Raw genomic sequence first — 9,980 nt, 5'->3', positions numbered from 1 at the left:
ACTGCTCCTTTTTGGATTTACTACCACTCTCTGCCCTATTATACTGGTAATGTAATTCCTTGGGGAGGTGAAAAACCAAAGAAAAAAATCTGTGGCCAATTTTAGGAAAAATTTTAGGAAATTCCTCCCTGACTCCCTCATGGCAATCAAGCAGAGCTCCAGGAGATGACACTGTTGGAACTGGTTCTGGTGAAGCAGTCATGTGTCTGTAGCATGAACAGGAGAAGGCTGAGCACACAGCCCTGAGGTCCGCCAGTGTTTAGTGTGATGCTACAGGCCCAGACAGACTGTGGTCTTTCCTTTGGAATGTTATGGTAAAGTTGTATAAGATATTGGTGAGGCTAAATTTGGAGTATTGTATGCAGTTTGGTCACCTAACTATAGGAAAGATATCAATAAGATTAAAAGAGTGTAGGGAAGATTTACTAGGATGTTGCCTGACTTCAGAAACTGAGTTAAAGGGAAAGGTTAAACATGCTAGGACTTTATTTCTTGGAGCATAGAAAAATGAGGGGAGATTTGATAGAGGTATTTAAAATTATGAGGGGGATAGATAGATATGCTTTTTCCAATGAGGGTAGGTGAGATACAAACTAGAATACATGGGATAAGTGTGAAAGGGGAAAAGTTTAAGGGGAACATTGGAGGGAACTTCTTCACACAGAGAGTGGTGTGAGTGTGGAAGGAGCTGCCAGCTGAAGTAGTAAATGTAGGCTCAATTTTAACATTTAAGAAGAATTTGGACAGGTACATGGATGGGGTGGGGGGTATAGAGGACTATGGACTGAGCGCAGGTCAGTGGGACCAGGCAGAAAAATAGTTTGTCACAGACTAGAAGGGCTGAAAGGCCTGATTCTGTGCTGTAATGTTCTATGGGAAAAGGCAGTTAGGTGGAGATGATTCTATCATCAGATCACCCATGATCTCATTGAATGATGGAGCAGGCTTGAAGGACAGGATGGCCTACACCTGATTCTATTTTTTATGTTCTTAAGCTAATTCAGTAAAACAATAGAATTTGTTCAATGATTTAACAGTTCCTTAACTCAAATAGTTTTTAAATGCTGAAAACATACTGCCTGCCTGTTTGCAGAAGTGTGAGAAAATAAGTTACTTTTTACAATGTAAAACTACAACAGACCAGATTGCATTATTTATCGCTGTGAAATACACTTTGGTTAAATTGTTATATGTTCCTTAATAGTACGTGGTTTGTGAGTCTATCTGTAGATGAATATATCACTTTGAAGAAACTTACCAGTACCACCAAAGTGGCCTTCACAAGTGAACCTTACAATATCTGACCAGAGGAGAGGCTTTCCACAATGTCCTTCGTGACGTTCTAATTCTTCCACTGCTGTCTTTGGCTTGGCTTCACGGACGAAGATTTATGGAGGGGGTAAAAAGTCCACGTCAGCTGCAGGCTCGTTTGTGGCTGACAAGTCCGATGCGGGACAGGCAGACACGATTGCAGCGGTTGCAGGGGAAAATTGGTTGGTTGGGGTTGGGTGTTGGGTTTTTCCTCCTTTGCCTTTTGTCAGTGAGGTGGGCTCTGCAGTCTTCTTCAAAGGAGGTTGCTGCCCGCCAAACTGTGAGGCGCCAAGATGCACGGTTTGAGGCGTTATCAGCCCACTGGCGGTGGTCAATGTGGCAGGCACCAAGAGATTTCTTTAAACAGTCCTTGTACCTTTTCTTTGGTGCACCTCTGTCACGGTGGCCAGTGGAGAGCTCGCCATATAACACGATCTTGGGAAGGCGATGGTCCTCCATTCTGGAGACGTGACCCATCCAGCGCAGCTGGATCTTCAGCAGCGTGGACTCGATGCTGTCGACCTCTGCCATCTCGAGTACTTCGACGTTAGGGGTGTAAGCGCTCCAATGGATGTTGAGGATGGAGCGGAGACAACGCTGGTGGAAGCGTTCTAGGAGCCGTAGGTGGTGCTGGTAGAGGACCCATGATTCGGAGCCGAACAGGAGTGTGGGTATGACAACGGCTCTGTATACGCTTATCTTTGTGAGGTTTTATGTTCAGATTTCCTGAGCTGTAATGTCTAAGCACAAATGAAGCCTATAAAACCATAAATTGTGCATGAGAAAATTTTTCTGCACAATAATCTGACCCTTTGTGTTGGAGCAGGAGTGAATATTTGGCCTCTTAAGTTCACTCCTCCAGTGGTTGTTGTAATAACTCAATTTAACCTTTCCTGCATTTCCCATTTGCCTTGAATTCTTTGTTTTGAATATACTCAAAGACTGAGGGTCCCAAATCTCTTGGGATAGAGAGTTCCATAGATTTATAAGCTTTTAACTGAAAAACTTTTCAATTGATTGGGGATTTATTCAAAAGGCGTGATCCTGGTTACAGTTTCCTCACCTGGGATCATCCTTATCATCCAAGACCAATCATTGTTACATTACAGCAGTTAAAATATGTCACCCCTGGATGGCAGAGCTCATTATGTAGAGACCGCAGTTGGTCAGTGTGTACTGAGGCACAGCTTCCTCTGGATAAGGCATCTGGAGGCTCATTAGAGCGATGTCACTGTAGTTGGAGAGTTCAATCCTCCATCTAGCAATTTTGTCAGTTTTAATTTTTAATTTTGTCTCTCTTGACATTAAAATGAATGTGGCAGAGTGCTAATCAGTGATGAGTATAAATTTCCTACCAGCCAGGTGGTGCCTCCAGTGCCTCATGGCTTCTACAATGGCTTGAGCCTCCTTTTCCATAGAGGGATTTCAGAGCTCGTGGCTTTGCAATGACCAAGAGGGGAAAAAATGCAACCGGCTTTCCCACCTGGTTGAGGGTAGCAGCCAGAGCCACATATGAAGCATCACTTTCTACTTAGAAAGATACATTCTCATCCATTGCTTGCATAGTGGCTTTAACAAGGGTTTGGACATAGGTAAAAGCTGTTTGGGCTTCAGCTGAGAGAGGAAAAGTAGTGAATTTTAAGAGGGGGTGAACCTTATCAGTGTATTGAGGGACTCACTGGGTGTAATATGAGAAAAACCCCAGGCATCTCCTCAAAGCTTTTATGGTCCTTGGAAAAGGGAGCTCTAACAGAGGGTGGATCCTATCGGGGTTGGGCCAATAATAGCATTCTCCACCACATAGCCAAGGATAGCCAGTCGTTTAGTCCTGAACACACACTTGCTGGAGTTATAAGTGAGGTTCGGGGCTTTTGCTGTGTGGACAAAGCCCTGGAGGTTGGCATTATGATCCTTCAGGCTATGGCCACAGATGGTGACATTATCGAGGTAAGGGAAGGTAGCCTTCAACCTGTACTTATCCACTATTCTGTCCATCTGCCTCTGGAAGATGGAAATCCCATTGGTATTACCGAAAGGGATGCCCCGAAATTGATAGGGACGGCCGTTTGCCTCAAATGCAGTATAGGGACAGTCCTCGGAACAGATTGGCAGCTGGTGATAGGCAGTCTTCTGGTCGATGACCTCCGCTTGAGTGTGGATGATCGCCTTGATTGCATGCTTCTAGATCTCAAGTATGCTGGAGCGTCCGGGTGCTATGTCTAGCCTCTCAAGGGTGAGGAATCTCTCCATGGTCCTCAAATTTTTAAGCTGATTAATTTGTGGTGTGCTGTGGTGTAGAAAACAAACACAAAACTTGAGAAGACTGTACCACAGGCTTTAATCAACTTATAGTAGAACACCAGGCGAACTGGGTTTCATGTGCCCAACTGATTTAGGAAAGGGCCGGCTCGAGTCTTTATATGGGCTGGTAATTGACAGCCAGCATGGTAGGGGCACCTCTCAGGTTGCCTACCTGCAGGTACAGTGGTTGTTCCTGCTAGGAATGTGGCTATAGTAGTGGTAGAATCACCACAGTCCAAGTGTCCAGATCAACTGCCATAGGCTTTGCACAGGCTTTAAACGGTCCATTTAATAACTCTGGGAGGGATTCTCTTTTGCATCTCTTTCTTTGGCTGTAAGGGGAGCTGGGGAATTTCTACTGATAGCGAATCTTTGTCTGCCTTATTGCAAAGTAAAGGAAATTTTGTGTAATATCACATTTTCAATTTTATTACATCATAATAAAGTGATCTTGAGTCTTGAACCATGTGGTTATGGAGGTTATGGGCATGCAGGAAGGGAGTCTTTTTTGCTCTTTTTCCTCTCCTCATCTTGCCGGGGGATGAGACTAGTGGTTCCTCTCCTTGTGCCTTTGCAGGGAAAACAAGAGTAAACACATTTTGTGTATTATGTGCATGGCACTCAAGGAAGCTGATAGGCTTTGGCTGTTGGCACGATAGCTGCGGGCTGTTGGCAACTTGCAGTCGAAGGACTCACACAGGCTGCGAGCTGATGAAGACTAGCTCATGGGAAGCAGGTATTGAAACTGGGATTCAAGATCGTGCTGGGGGAAAGAAGGGCTCCTGAAGGGCCTCGGACACTGAAGGCTGCCAGATCTCAACAGAGACTTGGCCTTGGAGCTTGGGTTGCTGATGGTTTGAACTGGAGTCTGTGCAGCTGCAGAGACTGGAGGTGAATCCACAGACACTCAGTGTCTGTAAAGGGGCTCCCTTTGCTTCTCTTTCCCCTATTGTCAGGGGCGCTGGGCAATGCTCATGGTGACTTTGCCTCATGACAGATGATACTTGGGGTATATCATGTATTTTATATTTTTAATGTATTATTACAAGACAATAAAAGGAAATTTTGAACCTTTGAACCCTCTCTCATCCCACCACCCAATTTCAAAGTTTCAAGATTTCAGTACAAAAGTTCAGTGTTCTTTTGATACATTGATATATAGTCTTGAGCTGTGTATAATGCAAAGCCAGTCTACCCAAAATCAGCCATTTATGGTTTTTACGCAGCCACCATGTAACAGGACATTTTCAAAAATATCCTGCAATGCAGGCTGTGTCAATCGGAAATGAGAGACTAATTCCCGTTCCAAAATTTTTCTTGCATCAGCCATAGACATTCTCGCGGACTGTCTGCAGTCTGAACTGAACTGCAGGCGGTCTGCAATGGTGGGACGTAAAGTCACCGACTTCCAAATTCATTACACTCTTCACCTGTCATCTGGCCAGCTCTGCCTTGTGCCTGGCGCATTTTCTCACCGATCCCTGGCTGTAGAGCTCTCTCTTGGGATGAATGGTGGGGGAGGGAAGGAGGGAATGGGGGAGGGGGGTTCTGTCATGATAATGAATATGCATGAGATGTATGCAGATAGAGGTTGAGCTATTAACCTGACGGGACGTCAGAGGGCATGCGTGCGATGTATGCAGGCGCGGAATGGTGGAATGATGGAAGCAGAGAAATAAATACACGCCGATGTTCAATGGGTAAATCATGTGTTGATGGTGCTATCAATTTCACATTTCGGGCCACAAATGTGACATTGGCGACGAGGAGAAACATTTTGGATTTTGAATCTGTGGCTTTGAGCTGGAATGATTCATCATGGCAGTCACTGGAGCTGAATTTCTAGCACTTCGCGGTGTTCCTCATTTTGACCCGACGGGCGATGCAAGCACTGTAAGAGTGAAGTGGAAGGCATGGCTTGAAGAGTTCGAAGCTTACGCTGACAGTCGTGGCCTATTTCTTGATGGGAGTACGGCAGAGCAGAAAGCGCAGTGGAGGGCATTAGTTCTCTTCACCGCAGGACCTGCAGTTCGGGAAACTTTTAAGACGTTTTCAAATATAGGAAGGAAGGAGGAATATCAGAAAGCTGTAGATGCATTGAATGCACACTATGTGGTGACACCGAATGCCACATTTCAACAACATTTGTTTCACAAAACAAAACAGGAAGATGGGGAAACAGTTGCCCAGTACGTGACGAGATTGCGACAACTGGCTGTTGGATGCAATTACGTGGCAGCTGATTTGGACAACCAGTTATTGGATCAAGTCGTGCAGCACTGCAGATCAGACAAACTCAGAAGGCGACTGCTGGAAAAAGGGGGTAAGTTGAAACTTAGCAATTGCTGCTGCATTAGAGGCTGTTGAGGAGCAATTTCATACCATGAAACTGAAAGACAACTCAAGCCAGCCCAGTAAAGACAAAGTTGGTCAACAAGTAAATAGGCTCTCGCATAGAAGCCAAGAAGCCAAGAAATATGCCAACACGTGACTTGGAGTGTTACAGATGTGGAGACAGAGGTCATTTTGGAAAAGACCCATGCTGCCCAGCAAAAGGTAAAGTTTGTAGAAAGTGTGGAGGTAAAGACCACTTTGCAAAGAACTGCAAAAGCAAGTCAAATGCAAACCAGAATGGGACAGAGAAAGCAAGGCACTATTCGCCATAGAAGGTGACCCAGAAATTGACGGTGATGACGACAACCAGGATGGGCAGAAATCCTATCAGTTTACATTGAATGATGACCATCATGAGAAAGTCCCAGTGATAATTGGTGGTGTGACAGTTCCGGTCATTGTAGACTCAGGCAGTGACAGTAATGTAATTGACCGACACTTATGGGAGAAATTGAAAAGAAAAAAGATCATTTGTACGTCAAAGAAGTGTTCAAAGAAACTGTATCCATACACAGCAACAAAGACATTGCAGACCATTGGCTGTTTCACTGCGACTTTTGAAGCTGGTGACAAGTACACCGAAGCAGAGTTTGTTGTCATAGACGAGAGGGGAGAACCATTGCTGAGTATACGCACGGCGCAAGATCTGGCAATATTTCATATTGGAGCTCGTGTCAATTCAGTTCAGTCATACGAGGATATGAAGGAAGAATTCCCTGCAGTTTTCCAGGGAGTAGGAAAGCTGAAAGGTCGACAACTAAAGCTAGCAGTGGACAAAAAGGTCAAACCCAAGGTGCAACCAGTGTGCAGAACCCCATTTGGACTTCGTGGGAAAGTCGAGGCCAAAATCAAAGAGTTGATTGAGCAAGACATTATTGAACCTGTAGAACATTCAACGCAATTGGTCAGCCCAGTAGTGATCGTGCCCAAACCAAATGGTGACATGAGACTGTGTGTTGATATGAGGATGGCCAATGAAACTATAATTCGAGAACGACACCTCATACCAACAGTAGAAGAAGTACTCCAGGAGTTAACAACCAGTCAGGTGTTTTCAAAAATCGATTTAAAATGGGGCTATCATCAACTAGAGCTGGACCCAGAATCCAGAGACGTGACAACATTTGTGACTCACTGTGGATTGTTCCGGTTCAAGAGGCTATCGTTCGGCATCAATGCAGCTCCTGAGATCTACTAGTATGAAATCCATCGAGTGATTCAAGGCATTCCTGGAGTCGCCAACATTTCTGATGACATCATAGTCTATGCGGCTACACAGGAAGAGCATGACAGATGGTTGAGGCTTGTGCTATCCAGACTACAGGGGGCAGGCCTTATTGTGAATGGAGGCAAGTGCCAGTTCGGTGTCTCAGAGATGGACTTCATGGGACACAGGCTTACACAGGAAGGACTGAACCCAGCTGATGCCAAGGTGAAAGCTGTTGCCGATGCACGTGAACCCCAGAATGCAACAGAGATGAGGAATTTCTTGGGATTGGTCAATTATTGCGCAAAGTTCATCCCTAACTTTGCTACACTGGCAGACTGAGGAAACTAACCAGGAAAGGTGTACCATTCCATTTTGGCCTGAGCAGAAGGAAGCTTTCACAGCTCTGAAACAAAGTCTGACGAATGCTGATACTCTTGGGTATTATGATCCGGATGCACTAACCAAAGTCATAGCGGATGCTAGCCCTGTTGGTTTAGGAGCCGTGCTGGTCCAGACGCATGATGAGGGACCAAGAATCATTGCCTATGCCAGCAGATCTTTGACAGACATTGAAAGGAGATATTCTCAGACAGAGAAAGAAGCACTTGGACTTGTATGGGCCTACGAGAGATTCCATGCATATTTGTATGGCATTGAATTTGAACTCATCACGGACCATAAACCATTGGAGGTGATCTACGCGGCCAAGTCCAAACCGTGTGCCAGGATAGAATGATGGGTGCTCAGACTCCAACCGTACAAGAACAGAGTAGTTCACATTACCGGTAAAGCGAACATTGCTGATCCGCTCTCCAGATTGTTGAAAGATGGATGCCCACAATCCAAGTCAAAACTGGGGACAGAAGCAGAGAGCTTTGTACGCTTCGTAGCTATCCAGTCGACACCGGGAGCTGTGACAACGAGGGAAGTCGAGAGAGAGTCCGAACATGACCCAGAACTCATGGAAGTTAGAGAATGTATCCAAAGTGGACAATGGGACAAGTACACTCACAAGGCATATGTTCCCATTAGAGATGAACTTTGTTGCATCGGGCAGTGTGTGTTGAGGGGTTGTAGATTGGTGATACCACAGAGGTTGAGACCGAAGATCGTATCATTAGCTCATGAAGGACACCTAGGTATTGTTGGTACCAAGCAAAACCTCAGGAGTAAAGTATGGTGGCCAGGTTGTGATAAAGATGGGGAGAAATTCGTCAAAACCTGCCATGAGTGTCAACTCACAAGTAGGAGTAATTCCCCAGAGCTGATCCGGAGTACGCAACTCCCGACAGGACCGTGGATCGATGTAGCTGTTGATTTTCTCGGACCTTTACCAACTGGTGAGTCAATCATGGTAGTGGTAGATTACTACAGCAGATACTATGAGTACTCTGTGATGAGGTCAACAACCACTGAAAAAACATTACAAGCATTGGCAGAGATCTTCGCGAGACATGGATTGCCTGACTCAGACAATGGTCCACAGTTCATCTCAGAGACATTTGCTGAATATATGAGGACCACAAGCATCCACCATCACAAAATAACTCCTAAATGGCTGCAAGCCAACGGAGAAGTAGAGAGACAAAATCAGTCCATCGAAAAATGATTACGGATCTCTCATGCAGAAGGACAGAACTGGAGAGAAGCATTGCTATCCTATGTAGCTGTCTATCAGGCAACCGCTCATGCAACCACAGGAAAAAGTCCAGCAGAAGTACTCTTCGGGAGGAAAATCCGCACAAAAATGCCCGAACTGAAGGAAATCAGGGACGACCAGGAGATGAGGGACCACGATGCTGAAAAGAAGGGGATAGCAAAGCTGGATGCAGACTCGAGACGTGGGGCCAGGTACTCAGACATCGTGCCTGGAGATAATGTTCTTGTATGGCAAGAGAGTGGTGGTAAGCTAGACATACCTTATTACCATCAACCCTACACTATTGTATCCAGAAGCGGCAGTATGGTGACAGTCAGGTCTCCAGCTGGAGTCCTCAACAAAAGAAACGTGTCTGGTGTCAAAAAGTACCAATCCAGAGCGGCACCGAGTGAAGTGGTTGGAAATCCAGTACGAGTTGCTCAACCTGAGGGACCAGACGACGTTCCAGAGGTAGTTACCAGTTTTCCCGATGAAGTGGCCAGAGTACTAGAAACACCAGAGGCCGTAGCGAGCAGTGTTTCCGGTGCTGAGGGTGAGCAACCAAGTTGCGACAGTAGCATTGCAGGAAGGCTGAGATGGGACAGGAAACCACCTAAGCGATATGAAGATTTTATGCCGTATTTCTAATTGTGCCCGCATTATCATGAAAGTGAAAGTTTGTGATAGTTGGAATGAGTTTCAATGAAGAAAAAAAAAGTGCATTGATTCAGTGGAAGTGCAGTAAGGATACACGCCAAGGAAAAGTGGAAATGTGTGATGATTGTGAAAAAAAAGAGAAATAATGTAAAGGGTGTACGCCGAACGCTACCCTTGTGAAACACGCAGTGAATGCATATATGTGGATGTCAGGAAGGAAACCATCATGTATGAGAAAGAGACCTTTGCGAAGTTCTGCTATGATTACATGGATCATCGCTGTTTTGTTGAGTTTAGCGTTATTAGAAAAAGAAAACTATGCGCCGAACATTTATTTTATATTTTACGCGGTTTGACTTTGGACCATCAGTAGCAGTAACCAACAATCAGAAGTATTTTGATGCAGGAAGAGGAATGATAATGGGAACATTTGGACAGTGATTTTGATAAATACATCATAAAGTACAT

This window comes from Narcine bancroftii, chromosome 3 (assembly GCF_036971445.1).
Source record: "Narcine bancroftii isolate sNarBan1 chromosome 3, sNarBan1.hap1, whole genome shotgun sequence".
NCBI lineage: Eukaryota > Metazoa > Chordata > Chondrichthyes > Torpediniformes > Narcinidae > Narcine > Narcine bancroftii.
This window is presented reverse-complemented; position numbering follows the sequence as displayed.